This window comes from Nilaparvata lugens, chromosome 1 (assembly GCF_014356525.2).
Source record: "Nilaparvata lugens isolate BPH chromosome 1, ASM1435652v1, whole genome shotgun sequence".
In the NCBI taxonomy this organism is placed as follows: domain Eukaryota; kingdom Metazoa; phylum Arthropoda; class Insecta; order Hemiptera; family Delphacidae; genus Nilaparvata; species Nilaparvata lugens.
Window position 1 is genome coordinate 74976940 of NC_052504.1, and position 21618 is coordinate 74998557.

The following is a 21618-nucleotide window of genomic DNA, read 5'->3' on the forward strand; positions in this document are numbered from 1 at the left end:
GTATTCTGTTGATCTGATCAGAAACATAAAAATGGAAATCGAAAAATAAATTTTAAAAATGTATTATGTTTCATAATGAGAACCTACTGTATAGTACGTTTTTTATTCTCGTTTCATCCAGATCATACCATAATCATAGAGAAAATATAGCAATAAGGTTCTTATATTTTCTCTCTGTCATAACTTACTTCATCATAATTATCAAATAGTCAACTGTGAAAACATTGAAAAATTTATAATTTTAATTAAATATCAATTAATTAAATTAATCATTTTGATTATAAAAATATATAGAAATTTCACGATTGTATTCAAAAGAGCTGATAAAATAACACAGATCCCCCAGAACTGATGAATTAGACTGTGGATAACTTTGTCTTCGATCAACAACTCTTCATAGAAAATTATGAGAATTCTCTTTCCAACATTCATTTATCATGGGCTCTATCATATCAAGCATAGCTATTTTGGAATTCTATCGGCTTCATTCCTTTTTAGACTAGAGACCACATCTACATCTGCGCTAGCTCGAAAACTGAAGCTTTAAACGTCCCACCACAGACAAGGCTTGAATTTGTGGTCTCACTTATCTTATCTCGTGACAACACTGAAGTGTTTATTTTATACATACAGCGACCGTGCTTATTGTTACTTTTCCATTTCAATGTCATCTTGCAGACAGTCTGGAGAAATACCTGCGCAGTAGATACTCGTGGGAATTCACCGGGAATTCTGCGAAATATCTTCCGTTTTAAGCAGGTGGCCCCCAAGTTAATGTCCACCGCATAAGCGGTAGAGTGAAATTTATATATAGTTATGAGGGCTTGACCCGAGCTCATGGTTTGATGATGCGGCGCTGTTTTTGGCGTAGTGTATGAGGGAGAAGGAGAGTATTGCAACCACACAACCACCTTCTCCTCCTCCTCCTCCTCCTTGCCAAGCCATAAAACTCGACCACAAGCCACGAGGAGGCGAACACGAGGCACGAGGACTGAGGAGAGCTGAGCTGAGGCTGAGGAGGAGCTAGCCGGTTGAGACTTCCGCCTGCAATCGTAAAACCGAGTCTCATATGGTCTGCTCTGCGGGTTAATGTGTGTGCGTGATTCCCATGCGTCGGCAGGTCTCTCTCTCTTTCTCCAGATCTGAAGGGAGAACGGGAGGTCTCAAGTTCCCCCTATCATCCCCTAAGGCAGTCATCCTGTTGAATTAACGAGTAAGCTTATTGTTCGCCTGGCTTATACCGTCGCTTTTTCTGCGGCTGTATAAATGTATAGTAAGCTGCTGCCAGTCGAAGCTGTAGGCCAGCGCAGCGCCACCCTCTTCCAACGTCCAGATATGTCTGACCGAGCGTTTTTCAAATGATCCGCGGCTCTATGAAGGGTATAATTGGATTGCCAGATTTGGCTTTCATTCATTCTTTGAATTGATCCATGCGCATATCTGATTTCAGCATTCATATAATAATAGCTCAGCTCCACTTCGAAATTGTAATGAAAATCATAAGTTTATATGAGTTCGAATGTCTTTCGGCTAAGCAATACCGACTGACCAGTAGAAGAAAAGCAAATTCTATGATAATCTGCTACGTTTTTCCGAGAATATTTTCAAATATACCAGTGAATTTAATTGATAATTCATATACTCATTCCTTTTATCCCACTTATTTCTACAGCAACAGTTTCTCATTTATCTAATCTCTCCACCTGGAGGATGTAATAAGTGGTAAAAGCTCGAAAGTATTGAAGAGTGAAAATGAAATTACATTCCACCTTTCTTTTACCATTCCTCCACTGATGATTGTATTGATTTTTTTCTGGTATCAAGCGCGGAGAAGCAATGTGCTGTTAACGTGGAACATTATAGTAACTGCGCCATTGAAAAGCATGCTATTGCTAAGTACTAACAGAAGTATTCAGATTTTTGGACGTCGAAAAGTTCGAAGTGACAGGAGATTTTGGGAGCTCTAGTTGATTAGTTTCTCTCTTTTAACGGGCCAATAAAATCGTTGTTCTGCAAGTCGTTTTGTGTGTGGGTGGTGATTGGGGGAGTAGAGGGAGGGAAATGGAGAAGACGATGAAACATTTAGGGAAGCCGTGCTCTGTGCTCAGTGCTCAGTGCAGATCGATTGGCCCAAGATAAACACAGTCGAGCTATTATTGTTATTACTTTGTGTGGAGTTGCGAAGCCGTCGAAGACACCGGGTGAAAATTGCTCGGTCGACCGAAGTCTGAAGCCGAAACTTGCAAGACTTGGTTTGGAGCGCGCTTAACTGCACGACAACTGCCTTTCCAAGTAGTCGTCGGTCTTCTGGTCCCCCGAACCTCGTTCCCCCCACAATCTAATTTCTCCCCAGCGACCTCCAGCCACGAACGCACAGCGCACAGCGCACAGACCCCGCGACAGATGGCTTTTTATCAGCGCCAACAAGCCTCTCCCCCTCACCACGCCATTCCAACCACTCCAAACCCAACTTTCAATTTCCAACTTACAGTTCACTCGCCCTTTTGGATTGGGGGTTTGGTGGGCTGTCTTGTGCTCACTCGTCTCTGTTCTCAGTCTCTTGCTTTTATTCTTATCATCAACAGCAGCCGCAAAAGTCACCACTCTACCTCGTCATATTTTAAAAGTCATCTGCCTGCTGCTGTTGTCTTCTGTCATTTATTCTTGCTCTTCCATCTTTCCAAGTACAAATCTCACAAAGATTTCCAATTTATTATTTCCATGGTTACCTCATCTCATATTTCATTATAGAACGATTGAGTTGTAAAAGTACATTGCAGATTCTATCCATGTTACTGACTAGAACTATCTTTTCTATGAAGAGGTCTTCAGGGTAGGGAATTATGTTACTGATCAGTTATCCATGTTACTGATTAGAACTACCTTTTCTATGAAGAGGTCTTCAGGGTAGGATATTATGTTACTGATCAGTTATCAGTTACCATTACTTATCAGTTACTGTACTTATCAGTTATCCATGTTACTGTTAGAACTATCTTTTCTATGAAGAGGTCTTCAGGATTGGAAATTATGTTACTGATCAGTCATCAGTTACTGTTCCTTATCAGTAATCCATGTTACTGATTAGTACTACCTTTTCTATGAAGAGGTCTTCAGGGTAGGAAATTATGTTACTGATCAGTTATCAGTTACCATTACTTATCGGTTACTGTTCTTATCAGTTACTGTTCTTATCAGTTATCCATGTTACTGATTAGAACTATCTTTTCTATGAAGAGGTCTTCTGGGTAGGAAATTATGTTACTGATCAGTTATCAGTTACCATTACTTATCAGTTACTGTTCCTTATCAGTTATCCATGTTACTAATTAGAACTATCTTTTCTATGAAGAGGTCTTCAGGGTAGGAAATTATGTTACTGATCAGTTATCAGCTACCATTACTTATCAGTTACTGTTCCTTATCAGTTATCCATGTTACTGATTAGAACTATCTTTTCTATGAAGAGGTCTTCAGGGTAGAAAATTGAATGTTGAGGAATTGATTAAAAACATGTTTTTTAGAATTTAAGATTTGGCGGGACTCGTGAGCTATTAGAGAACTCAGCGAAGTTTCAAAAGAGTTGTGTAATAGTTTAGGAGAGTCTCTGTAGTAATGTAATGTAATGTAATGTAATGGAATGTAATGTAATGTAATGTAATGTAAATGTAATGTAATGTAATGGAATGTAATGTAATGTAATGTAATGTAATGTAAGTGCTGCGCATAATGATGTAGTCAAAAAGTTCATTTTGTAAAGATGGAAACTGATGTGGACATTACTCGATAATTTGATTTCAAGGATTCTAGCGAAATTTGAAGCAGCTTGAGAACTCTCAGTTGAAAACTTTCCAATGAGATTATCACTAAATTATCAACCTATATACATTTCTAAACTAATACATTAGCCTCAATGTATTTTTACCAATGTTATATAAAACCTCCTCCGTCCCCCTTCATGTTTATTATCAAAGAAATAGGCTTTCCTAACCAATCTTTAATCATATCAGTGGGAGATAATCAAATTTATATGGATCGTTCACTATCTCAATCTTATTTTCATAGCTTCTTCTTGTAGTGTGATATCCGTTTCAGGCGTTGGCGACCAGCAGGTCTAAAGGATTATTTTCATGTACAGATAACTACATTATTGAATTATTCTATCTATGATTCGAGATTAAAATTCTGCCACGATATCTTGTCTTTTGTATGTCAAGATGGCCACTGAGAACAATTTGCCTTCTCCGTGCAAGTCGCGACTACCCACATCAATTGATAATGGTCGCTGTTAGTTTCTTTGTTTTCTCGGCTGCCGAAGTGCATGATCGTTGATCAGAGAACGAGGACTTTGACCTGAGCCGTTAGAAGTGAATTTGATGGCTTCCCGGACCAGTAATCATGCTTTTGAAACGTTTTTGTTTGTCGAAACGCTGCGTCCTGCGTCCATCCACGCTGCTTACATCCGGCCTGTGACAGCTGTTCCCACTGCCTACTGCCCATCAACCTACCATGTACCTAGCTTTTTCAGCTCGAATTATTAATTTCTCTTGCCATATTTTTCTTGGGCGGTACTTTGTAATTAAACAGCTCTTTGCTGAAGGCAACAGATCTTCGTCTGTTCTCGGAGTTGAAAAAGTAGAGGCTTTGCTGTTCTTGATCATTTGCATTTTCACCAACTCTATCCTATCTAGCTCTTACTTTTGAAATCTATTATGGAACGGAAGACAAAGTCAAATAAAATCAGTGCACTCCATCATACGTGGAGGTGTAATTATAGGTCAATGAATCAGAACCGCGCGAGGCCTCTAATGTAGATATAAAATGTAGATGAGAATATATTACATCTACTCCCCCTATTATCAAATGAGAAAATTTATAATGAAAGTAACTTATATTAGCTTAATCGAGCTAATCTTATGTGAAATATTAGAAATGTGAACATTATTGTATTGAAATCTGATCATTTATTTGTAGTGATCTCTTGAAACTGCATTAACAATTTTCTGTTGAAATCATAGAGATGACTCGAATACCATTCTACTGCTCATGCAACATTCCTTTCATATTTATTAGCTCCTATAACTTTTCTCACAGGTCATTGACTATGATACATATTTCCAGAATATTTGAGATCATAGAAATCGTTGCCAATACGAATCAACTCACTTTAATAAAAACTTTCTGTCATGAACTGCATGATGTGCTCACTCTTTTAAAAAAGTATATTTTATCTTACAAATACACATGAACCGTATTGGATTTGTTCATTAGGATTTATGGATATGGTAATGTTTCATGATTGTCTACTAATGCGGTTCACCTGTTAACCGTGATCATGTAGAAAGTTAGCCAAATTTTAATCTTGATCAAAAGATTACCAGCATTGAAAGTGATATTGCAATTTTCATTATATTCTATTCAAGATTTCCTGAGCGCTTATCGTTGTTAACTAGAATGTAGGTGGCAGTTTTGTTCAAAATTATGTGATTACTCAGATAACTACAAAATTGTACAATTTAATTACTCCTACATTCTGACAAATCGTGGGCGAATCAACAATATTATTTTCAATTGGACTTTTTTGGAAGACGACAAAGCATTGGCTGGGAAAATGTTGAGATACACTAGATCTATAGATGCTCACTATAGACCCAATATGGTAAAGGTGAACGTTACAGTGTGCATTAATCGGTTCTACTCAAATTGCGCCATAAATATATGTTGCTCTGAAAAGAGATATAAAACTGTCTTGATCACTTGACTAGAGATAAAAACGTGAGATGATCAAATAAAATAAAACTGAGGCATGCAGTAAGGCAAGCAGATCGTGAGCATTGCAGTGCAGGCTAGGAATCATGCAACTTTCCATGATCTTATCAAAAATGTCGATTTTGAGTTATTTAACGACAGACTGTTTTTTAAAGCTTTCAAATATTCATAATCATCATGGTTTGTCGTTTTCTGGAGTGCATCTTGGGAACACTCGATAGACGAATAATATTTCAAGAATTGAAATTAATGTGTCTCATCCAACCATTTATGCACAATCATTCTCGAGATTTCACAAATATGATTCAGCATTGAACTATATATAGTTATCATATTTTTGTGTTACAAACTTCATTATTTATCTTGATGTTAGAAATCCTTTGTTCGAACTTACCCAATGTGCTTTGGATTCATAAAGAATTTCTTATTTTCTGGTTGTGAATAAATGGCTACACTCTCATCATTATATATTATGTTATACTTTCAAATATCTGTTATTTGTCCATATATTAGTTCAAGCATCTCAATTCCTTGAATGAACTAGTCTAAACGTATTTTTTTCTAAGAAAAAGATCACATATCCTAAACAAGGTTATTTTGAACATATTTTTTCAGATTGATTTTTCTAACTGGAAAAGATAGATTGTGCAGTGAGCAGGTGGTTCGATAGCAGAGGGTTAGATAGTGGAGAGTCGATTGATTCTTGATTTCCGTATTGAATACGTTCGTTGGTCCGTTGGTGCCTAAAAATGCATCAAATGATTGTGTACTACTGTATAACTTAATCTATAGTTTAATCTATTAAACTAGTCAAATTTTAGTATATTAACTAGTCAATCATTCTTAGAAAAAGAAATGTAGCTCTTATTGAATGATCGATCATTACTCAATCTAAATCATTTTGCAATTCTACAGAAGTAGAATTTATCAACTAACTTTTGAGTTTATCTACAGAAATGTGGAATGATGAAAAGAATTTTAGAAAGCTCTTTTCAAGGCAGTGTTCAAAACAAAACATTTTCGTTCAATAATGAATGTGTTGTTCGAAATAAATTTCATGTGTTTTTCTCCCCATTGAGCCGACTCTCTCTTGTAATCCAACGACTTTGAAAGTGATTCGGATTGTTCAAGTCGAATCTGCTCGATTCTGCTCCCCCTATTTCTCTCGACAAACCCTATTTTCAACAACGTTTATTGTTTCAGAAAGAAACTGCAAAGACATGGGTTTTATATTGGACTTGGTTCAATACAAATACGGTGTATCTCTTTTCTGGCAATGAGAGCGAAAAGAACCTGTCGAGAGAGGAAGTGAGAGGTTGATGTGGACAGAGACAAGGAGAGAAAATGTTCGATTTGAGCGCTCGCTCCTCTTTATATAGACATCCAATTTCTGAAATCCCTTTGCCAGATCCAGATTTGAAATGTTACTTCAGCGACGATGATTTTCTAAAGAAGACTCACGAAGAAAGGGAAGAGATAAGCTTAGATGGTGCCTTTAATACCTTCCATCTTCCCTTTGAATAGGTTTGATATACTATCACATCCGCCATCATTATTATCGTCATCGCCATCATCATCATCATCATTGGTCGTCATATCCCTCGTTGTCATCGCCGTTCGTTCCATTCTTCATTGTATCGCGACAACGCAACGGGCCGCGCCTTGCCTTCCAATGCCGCAAAAATCCACTCTCTTCTCTTACCGCTGCACATCACACTTTTATTATATTTCACCACGTATACCTATTCCTACGTAGGCCTTCCTTCCCATACAGCAGTACAAATTCAACACAGGTCATTAAATTCTGTTGTAATCTTCTCCGGAATAATAATGGATGAAGTACCAATTTCGCTACATGTCCGAAGAAATTGATAGATTGTGCAGTTGATAAGTGGGTGATGGACTAGAGGTCAACTAGATGTGGAAACATGCTTAAAGTCAATCTTTCTTGCGGATGACAGCGCAACGGAATTGAAAGGAGTGATAATAAAAAAGCAATGAGGGAAAATGAGAATACAAAAAATTTGAAACTTGAATCAAGCGATGCGTGATGATGAAATGGAAGGTGGAATGTGAAATTTGTAGTCGATTAGAAGTCTATGAGATTTACTTGGAAAAATGGTCAGAATATGATTTGTGCTCGATGAGTCTTTCTATTCATTCTGTCTAGAATTCGGAGTTTTATTGGTGGAAATTGAAAACTTGCAATTTGGATAATGTAGTGGCAGACCAGTATTGAATCACCAAAAATGTGGTGTGGAATATTCTGACTAGTATTTTCACTGTTTTTATTTATTTTGCTGTATTCTAATATTTATACTTCACAGGAAAATAAAAGTATATTTCATCATTCTGGATTTATTTGAGCAAATTATTGTTCCACGGTATATCTTCCAAAAACAGTGAAAATTCAGTATGCTCTTCAATGTCACGATTAATCTGTATGATAGGTTTTTGCTCATTATAAAAGGGATTTCAATCAATTTTGCCAGAATGTACTGTCAAACTCTGTTTGAACCAATTCCAGAGTGAACTGTACAATGTGAAAGTGTTTGTGCATGTGCGTGACTCGAGGTTTTTTGTCTAGCGAGCTTTTGGTTATTGGTGGACAAACCGAGCGTCCACTTTGCACAGTGTCTGCTCTGCTCTGCTTTGCGTTTCCAGTTGACCAATGGCTGGATTTTGCCAGAGAGGCGAGTTTGGCATTCACTGTATGGGATTAATAACCTATGTGAGAGGCAAGCCAGCCCATGGCCGAATAGTGCACATACCACGGATTCAGAGCACAGTATTTGCTGTGCTGTGTGTTGGCAATGGCGCCGAAATAATGGAGCAGCGCAGCGCTCGTTGGTTGCGTGTTTACTTTCTATCCATCTGTTCTGTTGTTGCCTGCACACTCGGAAATTGGAATGCAGTGCACTCCAGTTCACTCCCCCGCTGCAGAATGCAGTGATGCAATTAACTGCATTTAGTTTTTGTCGCTTTGTGTCTGGTCATTCCGTTTCGTCAGGTTGTGCCACACAGGAAATTGTTTAGTCAGGGGGTTGCTAACAAATTGATTGACTTGCACTGCAGAAAGATGACGCTCTACTGGAAATCAAGTCTCTACATAACTGAATGAGAAATCGGTATTTTGTTGATATTCTCTAGAATTACTTGTAACCAAGGCGTTGATAGAAAATTAGTCTGAGAAGAAATGTAGGATTGAGAGGAACATTATGATAAGATAAGTATTTCGAAGAGAATGTGAAGAAAATTATAAGCAAGAGAAAGATCGGAAGTACATGAAGAGAACGTGAATGCTGTCGTGCATGGTGGAATAGGAGCTGGTTTTGAAATAGTAGGGATCGGGATTCAAAAAATATCGATAGAGGAATAAAAGTTGAAAAACTTGATTATTATGAGTTTCACAAATTACTTCCCTCTTGTGTAGCTGCTAGACTTCGATATTAAAGTTCTGTATTTCAATTTAATTACTAATCATTGAAATGACTGCTGTCCTGTATCTGTAATGGATAGAAAATTCCCTCTTTTTTCAGATCTATTTGGTCGTGGATGGAACGAATTTGCTGGTCACGGATGGGTTGTAAAAGTTGCCATTTTTGGAACGCGAAAGGCCTCCTTTCCTAATTCTGGTAAGTTTTATGAATTTCTATATCATCTAATGTTCGATTGTAGAAAAACTCAGCAAAGAGCTTTGTTCGTATATTTTATCAGTTTCATAATTCCACGGAAAAGGAATCTATTTTTTTTAAACATTAAAAATAATGTTCCTTTGAGATTACCTCAGTTATAGTTTTCAATGTAAAAAACTGAAATAGAGTTTTATAGTATGGAATTTGGTTGTCACTAAACTAAAACATAATATCATATTCTCAACACGCACTCCCAATATTCCCGTTGAAGAGTTCAGTTCCTCCTGTATAAATATCCTCAGGAATGGAGCAGGATTTTTTCAAAAAATTTTGAATCTATGAAGTATGTAAAAAGCGAAGGTGGATTGGATGGCAGAATAAGCGGATAGATGTAGACTACCTGTGGCGACGGATATTGGTACATATTAGGCAGTAGCAGAGGACGAGAATTGAGGTGATTCTATTGGAAAAGGAAGGTTGGAGCAACAGGCAGTCAGAGCAGGAACAGCAAGCGGCTACCCGGCCACAAATCTTTCTTCTCGCAACAGTTTCCAGTTTCCACCCTTGCAAATTTTCCGGCCCGCCCTTCTAATTTATACCTCTGTCTTCATTTTGCACGCCTGCCATATCCTGAGAGAGGAAGAGAGAGATGCTGAGAGGGAGCGAGAAGACAGACAGGAATAAATATTGGGATGGCGTAGAACAGGGGAGGATTAAGATGCTGGAGCTAAAGAGGATCAGTGTTGAAGAGAAGCTTCGAATAGAGTGGAAAATAATTACCCAGAAAACGAAACTTTCTCCGTTCTCAAATAATTTCAGGCCATTCTGCTCGACACCTCGAAACTTCTATATTATAAAAAACTGTACAGCTGTATAGGACGTGAAAAAAGGAAAACACCGGTGAATTTTGTGCTGTGGGGAACTTTTTTGCCTCACTAAACTCGACCAATTAAGTTTCTAATCAGAACTCCTCATAGCGACGTTGAGTAAAATTTAAAAATACGCACCTCTACACCTTCTCTCTTCTCCTTTTCTGAAAATCCTGTTTCCTTATCAACGTCTTGCAGGCTTCCAACAACCTCTTTTGTGAAACTGTTTTCCTAAGGTTTTCTCCTGATTGGAGTATCATATTTTGTTTCAAGAGCATAGAATCTAGGTGAATAACTTCTAATCCTCCAACGCAGGATTTGGTGTTAAATATATTATAATTTTCAATTCACTTTCACAATCTTACGATGCATTTGTTGAATACTCCACTAGTTCTGTTCCATTTTAATTAGTTTATATTCTAATTCACAATTATTATCTCGTGACTCATAATTTGCTTAAACGTTGAACAATATTCAGAGTCCTTAAAAATTGCATTCAATCAGAGACTGCTATAACATCATATAAATAAAATATTATACCGCCAGTTTATTAGCATAAATAGTAACACACTTTCAGTTCAAAGTATGTTTGTTATGTTCATGTTCGTATCTTATTACTTATCTACACGTTCATGGATAAGATGTCAGTTACAGGACGTAAGTGCTTGACGAGTGTCCGCGACGTTTGGAATTCCCCTACAATACTAATAGACTGATTATTCAAACAAGTAAATCCATCCATTGATGTCAATGAGAGTATTATTTATAGGAATATTTGGTTCTACTTGGTAGTTGCCTCCACATCAGATGATAAAGCGAACCTTCGTTCGATCAGCTCCTTCCGACGAGCAATGTGCAGAAGTCATTGGGCAAAGTAAATGTGCGCAAAAGAATGCTTGGTGAAGCGGAATGGCGAAATGTGGAAAAAGCTCTTTGTTAGAATCAGGGTGAAATGTCTTGTAACAAAGAAATATTCGTCGCTGGAAAAGCTTTGCTTCTGGGAATGAATGACTCGTGGAAAATGTTTGCGTTCAAACTCTGAATTGGTCGACTAGAATACTATCTTATCAGTGAGGAGAACATATTGAATATTGCATATCAAAGAAATACCTAGGTCAAAAACATCAATTTATTCACATACATCAAGCTATAATATTCAATCAAAGATACTGTATTCATTTATATTGGATACAACATATATTTTTATTCGACTTCGTCGACTTTTTTCATAAATTTTCACTAAATTTGCAAATTTCCCGTGTTTGAATTTATTTTAACACCAAATGATTTTTCATTTATAGACAAGAGCGATTGGGACTATTTATAATAATTTAATTTCGACTCAATCATTGCCTCACAAATAATCCTCTGGACTTGAAAGAATGGTTAATGTTCGAGGGAGCATCCTCTGTTCCAGAATTGTAACCTCATCTCAAACATTCTCTTGTCAAAGTGATAAGCCAGCTGTTGATATCAGTCCTACTATTTAAATAGTTCTAAGCAATATTGTAACAACGATTTCAGTGTTCAAGTTTTTCAAATATAATAAAGATTTCAACCTCCAACCATCAGGCGTGATTGAACAGGATTTATCAGTGCATAAATTATGCTCCAAAAATATTATTCTTGTTTGATTTATATAGTCATATTTTATTGTCAGCCCACATCGCATCTCTTTCCATCGTATCAGAAGGATAAGCATGGAATCTCAACTTACTTTCCAAATGTGATTTATTATTATAAGATTTTTTCACCTTCAATAACTTCTTGGTACTAGTTTGGCGTGTTGTTTGAACAAGAAGCAACGCATAGAACAACTTTTCTTGTTAAACTTTCAGTCAAGCGATATAAAAGATTGAGCTTATGACGATGCTGTCAAGGTTGAAGACTTGAGGGTGGATCCCGATATTAAAAGGGCATAAAAAACAAGGGTTGAATCGCATTTCTCGTTGTTATTTTGTGTTTTTTCCAGTTGGTCTTCGTTGGTCGTACTTCATACTGACTGTCGGTTTCCGGCGGGATGAGCTGACTGGTTGTCCGTATCGAAAAGCTTGAAACTCTTTTCAGAATTTCATGAAGTGAATCTTCAGGGAGTTGGACGGTGTTAGCTGACGGCCCATATATCTCTCAATTCTTGCCGAGAGTGTGAAATAGTCGAGTTTTCGACGTGAAAGCAACAGCGAAACCAACACTTTTTCCTTTTATATACAACAATAATGAAGTGCACTCGTATTTATCATGTATTTCATTGACGTGAACAAACATCCCTTTCTCTCTTTCTAGAGCACTGTTTCATCTTCACCTCGCATCCATCCTATTTATCCTCTTCCTCTCTCTCGTGTCCCTTATTATTCGTGTTTTCCATCAGGCCCATGCAATCTCCCTCCTCGCTGAGTCGATCCAGCCAATTTATCTCTTTTCGCGTTGTATGAATTATTGTGGAAAACTCAAGAGTCATTCTCAGCACGTTTCCATTTGTTTTCCTACCTCCCTATCCATTCCACGCAAAGATATACTTAGTTTCTACTGAGCTCCACTCGCCACAATCATTCCCAGCTCATGCGAACCTCGAACTGCTCATAACTCCTCGCTCCATTTTCTGCTACAATATTTCTCACATCTCATTTATCCTCTCCCTTGTTCTCCTACTTAGTTAAACATTATTGTTGGAACAGTCTTCGAATATCAAGTTAAAATAAGTTATGTGATATCGGGTTTATCAGAAAATCTCTTTCTCACTTGATCTACATGAGACTCAACATTTCTGAATAATTTGGAAATATAAATGTTCACAAAATAATTCCTCATTACTTTTATTCATACAACTCCACATTACAGTGAATCATTCTCAATGTATCTTGGATTAGAATTATTTTATTTTATTACAATAATAGCGGTGTCTGTGCTTTATTATTACAATAATAAATCTTCGAAGTGATATAAATTTATTCTATGGTCTGATTTGCGAAGGAAATTATTTCAGGAATGCTAAAATATAGGGGGTCATATTGACTCCGCGCGAGTAATATTGATCTTCATTCACGCAAGTAAACCAGGGTTCATCTTTGATGTCATCATCTTTTATGAGGGGTCATCTCATCTACTAAGATAAATGCATCTGATGAACGCTCCTATCTACCAGATTTTGTCATTAGATTTTGTAATAGGGATTTACGAATGCTTCATGATATTTATGATTGAAGAGTCTTCCCATCAAATTGTGCATCTTTCATGTACATGGCTGTATGGTTGAAAGCAAATTGCTACATCAACAAAGTTGGAAGCAGTATTGAAACATTACCACTTCAAAGCCAGTTAGTTGCTCTCTGAGAAAGGCGGCATTTGGCCCAAGGTATATTATTATGAGACCGTGATATTTCACTGAATAATCAATGTCTGATGTTGAAGTCTACTATAACGGTGAAAACAGGCAAGTTCCTGTTTGTAGGGCCTCGCCATTTGTAAACATTTAAGATGAAGTTGCCAGGAGTAAAATGATAGCCACTGTCAACTCCACTCCTCACAATTCGAAGCTTTCACAAGTCGAATGTTTCCTACTTCACCCTCTTATAATTAATTGCAAATCGTTTTCAAGGAAAATAATGCGGGAAGTCATTTTCGAAGAGTTTAAAAAGAAAATTGTTTAAAAAATGAAATGAAAACATTTCAACGAATAGTTATGCAATATATTTAATATGGAGTGATTTCTTTGATGAAGAACAATACTAGAAACCAAAACTAATCAGTTCACGCCTAGCTCATGCACGAAGCATAGGAGATTATATTATGATTTATGACAATCATAGGGTTAAATTTCCAATCATGGATATTTCACAGATATATTCTATCCTAGAAATTCAAAATAGGCTATTCAATTTCCAATCTGTTATTAATGTTTATCAAAAACAAATCAATATAAGATATAATCTGAACCATTTGGATGAAAATCAGTTTATAAAAGGTCTCTAATGAGTAGAATTAATTTTTATGGCTCTCTGTTTGTGGGGAGTTCTTTACAGGAAGGTCCCACCTAGCCTGAATATGAATATATTATTTAGGCCGTCAATGAGTAAAATGAGTGTTGTCTTCCACAATAAACATATAGGGATGTCAGCAATTGTGATGTATTAATGTAAATATGAATTGATCTGAATAGGGTAGATAAAAATTAATTGATTGGAAGATTTAGGGTATCTAATGAGTAAAAGTGATTCGTATGGCTTTATGTTGAGGGAGTCCCTCACGGGAAGGTCCCACCTAGCCGAGATATTTTATTTAGGCTGTCAATGAGTGTAATGAGTTTTGTCGTTTCTTCCACAATAAAGAATAATCATGTAGACATGGCAGGAATTGAGATGTATTCATCAAAATATGTATTGATCTAAGGTAGCCAAAATCAATTGATTAGAAGATTTATAGGAGTAACACTCTTCAATTTTTTCAGTAACGAATTTCACAGTAGTTCACTTACTTGAACTCCAGTTCAACGATGTATTATTTGTAAAATTAAATATTAAAAGAATGGGAGTTATCGCTCCTTGATTGTAGAGCAGCATTACTTATTCCAAAAGCTCATCTGATTCAGATAAATTAAAAACATTATCCGAATCGAGTTTGATGACCTGACACGAAAAGTGCACCTGTCCCCTATTTCGACCTGGCAGAAGGTCCATTCAAGGTCCTCACCCTCACTATTATTTTTGTTCCTCCACTGACATACATAAATTAACTGTTAATTGCATAGGCAACTGTTGAACCTCTTTTCTAACAAGATAATGGCTTCTTTGTTTGCAATGATTATCCTATATTATATGACTTTTAGATATAAGACTTACATATTTTTAGATATAACACAACTTGTAAATTTGACGTTGCTCACAATATGTATATTTCATGGCAATAAAATTATATTCATTTCTTTATCATTTTATTTTATTGGAAATAAATTATTGAAAGAAATGGCTAGTCATGTTTCCAAATATGAGACAAATATTAATTTGGAGAAACTTGATTGAGAATAGTTTATTCAAACTGTGGTGCATTTAATTGATAATGAAGCTTGTCTCACTCTGTAACTAGTCTCTTCGCCTCACTAATTCGAATTGATTTTATTGTAAAACAATTTGTATAGCACTTTACTTTTTCAACACGAATTTTCTAATATTAAATCACAGATGAATAACCATAATAAACCGTTTTCTTACTTCCTACACTGAACTCGATTTATACTTTGTAAAAATGCTAATCAGTGATTGAATATTACTACTATTAAGAGTACTAGTACTAAGTATTCTTCTCCCTATGACGCTAATGCTTCTACGGCTTTATTTGGAAAAGGCAAGTTGAGAAAGCACTCTTTGGCTGGTTCAATTGATCGACTTTTCAATGGAATGAGTGTTGACTTCGGCACATTTGATAGATTGAGTTATTGAAATGTATTCAAGAAGCATGATGCGCTTGGAGCGGCATGTGGAAGGCTGTATTGGCTGATAGCTGAGTGAATGTTTAGAAGGGGCGCGATAATGACAGAGTAACAATGTGCATTGTTGTTGGTCTACAGGCTGCTGCTGTTGGTATGTCGTGTTGAGGAGTGAAGTTGCATTCAGATAGGATTGAGGCAAGTTGTCCGCCTGCCGGTCATTTCTATGATCAGTTGATGTTGATGCCATTGTTGATGTAGGCAGTCACCCCATCACCAGGTGCTTTGTAGTGATGCTTGTACAACGTCTACTGCTTCTAAGCACATCAATATTTATGACTTGCTTATGTTGTGTTGCCTATCTCTCCATCGATCCCTCCTTACTCACCTTCCCTACCGCTCTCTCCCACTTCCCCCCTCCATCAACTATGTTTGTTTGTCTATGCTTTGCTTTGATTCCATTTTTGAAAAGGTCAAGTGAAAGACAGAAACAACTCATCAGTTGTTGTCCTTTCTCAATGAAAGCATTTCACTGTTGTCATAAGTTCATAGGTAAATTTTATAAATCCCTATCCGTGTTCCTTATGCAGTTTGAAGAATCCACAAAGTCGAGTTGGTGGATTCAGGATTTGAATCTCAAATCCAAAAATAAGAACAAACTCTGCCATAACTATAGAAACTAATAACTTTCAGCCCTAATAAACATGAAAACTACATGTGCAAAGCCAATATTCCAAGAAGTAATCTGGCACAATATAAATATCAATTACTTTCAAGTATTAATCCATTTTTTTACCTATTCCTCATTAATTGTGCATTATGATAATACCTACAATGAATTAAATTAGTTTCCTAGTACTCACTTTGGTAGTGGATATGTGTGTATTCATCTAACACTAGAATTTATTTGAGAGTGACTAGATAGTTTGTCGTCGACACATTCACTGGTCGTCATTGCAGTCTACGAACGAAAACGACTCAACTCGGTTGAGGCAAGTAGAGTATTTGGAATTGAGAGCAAATCCCCTGGATGTGAATCGCTGAGACCGTCGCTCCAGTGAGCACTTCTACGAAATATAGCTTAAGCCGAAAGTCTTCTCAGTAAGCTTCAAATTCGGTATTTAAACCTAGTACAGGCACATAATAATAATCGCTCGGATTGCTTGCTTTTCAACGCAATGTAGAAATTTACTGAGAGCTCTGTATGAACAGCAACGGCAATATAGAGGCTATTCATTTTGTGGTTGGTGGTTTGCTTCCACGCAGCTTCATTCACTTGATGAGGGTAGTTCCAATTTACGTTGTCCCCCTCTCACTCTCACAATCCCCCCCACCTACAACGAATATAGTCTTCTCTCACGATGCGATGGATTCTCGGTCCGCTTCATTGGAAATTTATAGCCGGAGATTGAAATTTATCTAGGCGAACGATGGGTTGCCCGTCTGGTGCTGGTGAGGAGGGGTTGGATGCGATTTTGGCAGAGGTCCTAAGCGGCGGTCGAGTTCGCCAACCGGCCAGCGCTGGCAAAGAAGCGGTTGAAGAATTAGCGGCCGACAAGCAGTAATTAAATAGTCATCCAGTAGCTCTGAACAGCTCAATTTATAAATATTATTTGTGTTCCCTTCGGGAGTTGGATTACCGTGCACACTATACGATTAGTTCCCTCTATTGGATCTGTACCTATACACACAATCTCTTTTCTCTCTTTCATTTTCATTTTTTGTTTCCCTCGTCAATCTCCTTGTCTTTTTCTTTACACCCCTTTATCCAGTATTTTCTTTCTCATCAGTCCTCTTATCCCAGTCTTCCCTTTCTGTATCTTCTTCAATATTTTTCTTGTATTTTCTTCAATCATGTATTTCTTTGATTATGTATTTCAGCTACTGGCCTTTTCCCATCATTTAATTATCATTCCCCTCCCAATTATAATTTTCTATTATTTTTCTTCTTCTCTCACTTCCCTTTTTCAAGATCTATAATCGTATTTGTGTGCTCCTTCTTCTCTCCATCTTCAATTCTTCTTGTATCCTCTAATTCAGATATTTCTTATCACGTGCACCTACCACTTTTCCTACTCTCCTTCATGGAGAAGGATACACTACACCTTCTACATCTACATCATTCTCTATTTTTCATGGACAAGCTGCTTTCATGCTGCCACTCTGTTGCTCTCAAACTGCAGTTATCAAATATCGACAATCTTTATTCGTCTGATATTGAGATGTAAGTCTATAGTCTATATTTAACCTATCTAGGTGCGTGCCATGCTGTCGACTTCTATAGCGTTTACTGGACCATCTGAAGTATCGAGTTCATAAATTTAGCCTGTGCTCTGCTTATAGATCACGTCTCTCTCAGTGTTTTCTTTTCTATTTACTTCCTATCTCTGATACTCCATTCCTCTCTAAATCATCTATTTACTCGCAAAGTATTTCTAATACTCTATTCATTTTCTCTGCTGTTTGCTCTTTCAGTTCTCTTTGATTTTATTTTACAGCTTTTCAACCCTAATATATTTGGGCCTATTGCAACTCATTTATTTGTGTCTGACGGTCTCTGTTCTCTCACATGATGTCTTCCTCTCTTTTCCACTTTTTGCTTCATGTTCCTTCTTTGTTACTCACTCAATCACGAATATCTTTCTGCGATCGTAAACTATCGACTGCTCTTGAGAGGAGGCTCGCCGAGGGAAGTAGCTGCCCTGCCCCCCTTGCCAATCTTGCTTTATATTTTCTTCCTTAGCCATTCTTCCTCCCTCTTCTATCTTTATCATTCTGTCCTTCTCCCACTCACTCTCAGCTACATTTTCGATCTATCGCTCTGACAAATTGGCTTCGATAGCGTTCGCCGCAGTTTGTGACTTTATGATTGCGTTCGATTTGCGCGTTCCCTTGCCCGCCCCTGCGCGTGCTTACGTCTGCCTCAGCTTGATAAAAAATATTTTGGCGCGAACGCGATTTGAAAAATAATGTTGAGTAATGCGATCTGCTCCAAATCCAACTACTTGCTTTTGTGATGATTGTGCATTTCACTCCACTGTATTCATGTACTCTCCCCTTGATTCACTCATCTGAAAGTACAACAATTGATTCTTATGATACTTTTGTAATAAATTCAAATTCAAATGAATAGAGTATTGAAACTTCCCTTGAAGATTGCTCATATAGGAACTGTTTTCAGAAAAATCATATTCACTTCAATCTTCCAATCATGATGTGAGGTTAGAATAAGAAAATTTCATATTCCAATTCGAACAAAAAATGTATGCTATCTTATCTAAACTGCTGAAACAAATATGCATTTGTCTTTATCCATTCATCATTATTTGTTAATTGATGTATAACTCATGTTTTGAGTAGTCTTCTAATTAGAGTTTCATATATACTTTTATGTATGATACTGTAAAGTTGATTGTTATGATTGGCAAATTCAGGGCCGTTTGCACAGTGAAAGCTTCAACTGAATTGAATCAGCTGATGGTTAAATATTCTAGAATGAACTGTATTATAATATCAAACTAGACTAAATATGAATTCAGTCAATACCTACTATTACATAGTAATAGTAGGTATTGATTCAGTCCAGTATCAACTGATAATTTTCTTTAACTGGCACTGTAAAAATTGATTACACTTACTGTAATCATCCATTGATCCTAATGAAAATACAATGTTTTAAAATCATTCTTGAGGTGCGTATAGACTTATGCGCCCCGAGCTTTCGCATCTCGCTTTTCATCAGCAGATGCTAAGCTTATTATCTGTATCTGTACAGAATCATTTAGATACAGTTATGATAAGCATATTTCAGCTGAAGAAAAGCTAAATACGCATGTTCGTGGCGCATACGCTTGTACGCACCTTTGCACTTGAACTACTCACGCAAATCACCTTCCTAATAATTTTCCAACTGTAACCTTCTATATAATGTCATCTTGAGATTGAATCTAAATCGATGATTATTGGGATTGTATCACTCCTTCCTTGTGCAGAATAATGAAATATGCCCCTGGTAAGAATCACTACTGCCATCAGTATTCGAGTACCCATCATCAGTTATCGCTGATATTGACGTGGAAAATGTTACCTCTTCTCTATTGAAAAAGCTGGCATAATGGATTTTTGTATGCGGCGTAGACTATAATTGAAATTATCTCAGTAAGTAGGTAGCACGATTAGGGAGGAGAATGGGGGTGACTTAGACAATAGATAACGATTTCCTTTAAAAAAGGAGAAATTAAACTTGAAAAGGGACAAAGGGAACAATGCGAGGGATGAATATAAAAGGGTAGAGGAGTGTGTGTGTGTTGGTGTGTAAATGTGATGGTGAGGGAGGTGAGAAGGGGGAGGACTAGAGTTGGCGCGGAGCGAGGTATGAGAGATGATGCGGTTGGAGTGGTGGAATGACAGCAGAAGAATGGAAATAGGTGGAAAGGGGAAAGAAAATTGAAAATCCTTCTTTTTATATTTTTCTTTTCCTTTCCGCTGCACTGTTGGCGTGACACGGCCCGTTTTTCATGCAGATGGCTCCCGTAATGAAATCAAATAAGGAACCGTGTACATGATGGAGGGGATGCGCCCATGTGTGTGTGTTTGTGCTGGTGTGCTTGTGTGTTTGTGTTGGTGTGCTTGTGTGTGTAGGTTCGGGTTCGCGTTTGTTGCCTGATTAAACTCTTGATCGGTCCTCGGTCACCTAGTTCGATTCCATTAATAACGTCGAACTCCACCGACATAACCATCTTTTCTCCTATCTCCTCCCCTTCGTCACCGATCTCTCCATCCTCCTCCCACCTCGCAGCGACCGTCTTGACACGAACTGAGTTAAATTAAATCACCTGCACGCTCGACCCGCGACCCAACTCCTCCGGTAATCAAATTTCACGTCGTGTCGTCGTCGTCTCTCTGCGACCTCCAAGTCATATAATTATTATGAAAGAGATATCGTGCGCTTCATCTATTCAGCTCGACTGCTAACTCAGCACTAAACACACAATAGACAGTCATTCGCTGCTCACTGCTCACTTGCCCTGCTGCCAATGTCCTGCTGTGACCAAGTCCCCATTTCAGTTCTGCTCTCTTCATTATTCATTCGGCCAGCAGAGTTTCCATCCAGTGATTACCAGAATCTGAATTTGCTCGAACTGTACGTTAAATACAATACTCACTGATTTCTCAGGTCAGAATCAAATTCATTTCATAATAATCGATCAGGAAACTCACAACTCAGCAACTTCATAATGATGTGTGTTTGACTCAATCGTCAACTCGAGAAATCCTATATCACAAGATGAGTGCAAATAACATTTTCTTCTAAAGTTACCAGTTCTTGAAGAACTTATATACTTGCTACAACCATAGAGGAAAGATAGAAGAATAGTATCCATACGTATTCATAACGTATCTTTAACGTATCCATAATCAAAGCTACAACAGAGACATAATAAAACATGTACAACTTATTGTATTATTTGTTCTCTATGCTATCATTTTCAAGATTAATCATTCACATTCTTTCTGAAACTCACATCTAATGTGTTTTTACTTTGATTTTTTCTCACATTATCCAAAGGATTTCTCTCTTTCTATGGAATTGAAAACATGTCGAAGTTTAATCCATTGAATTCTGACTATTTCTTGAATTTATTGCTGTGATGAAAGAGTATTTCTAAAAGTATCTGTACGGTTAGATGTTATATCAATGAGGGGTGAATGACCTGCTATATTGGCCTATATTCTGTGAAGAGGAGACAATAATGAACATTTCTTTTATTTACAGGTGTGAGGATCTCCCCAGTCTTTGAAACATGCATAAACCAAAGGTGAGTTGCAATTGAAATTTATACATTGTAAACATTGATAATAATACATCGATTTCCCTATTTAGATATGACTATACTTCCTGAATTTCAGTAGAGGTTAAGTTTTT

General features: G+C 37.1%; 2 long non-coding RNA genes across 3 annotated transcripts in view; both read left to right on the forward strand.

The window, feature by feature from the left end:
* The window catches only part of LOC120354907, a 181093-nt gene extending 171715 nt beyond the window's left edge, over nucleotides 1-9378 (forward strand). The window contains exon 5 of the long non-coding RNA XR_005573293.1: nucleotides 9309-9378. This is a non-coding gene — a long non-coding RNA (uncharacterized LOC120354907). The remainder of the gene's footprint in view (nucleotides 1-9308) is intronic.
* Nucleotides 9379-9387: 9 nt separating this feature from the next.
* LOC111054868 overlaps nucleotides 9388-21618 on the forward strand; it is a 63147-nt gene continuing 50916 nt past the window's right edge. For both annotated transcript variants that reach the window (XR_005573297.1, XR_002606325.2), the window contains exons 1-2: nucleotides 9388-9404; nucleotides 21469-21511. This is a non-coding gene — a long non-coding RNA (uncharacterized LOC111054868). The remainder of the gene's footprint in view (nucleotides 9405-21468; nucleotides 21512-21618) is intronic.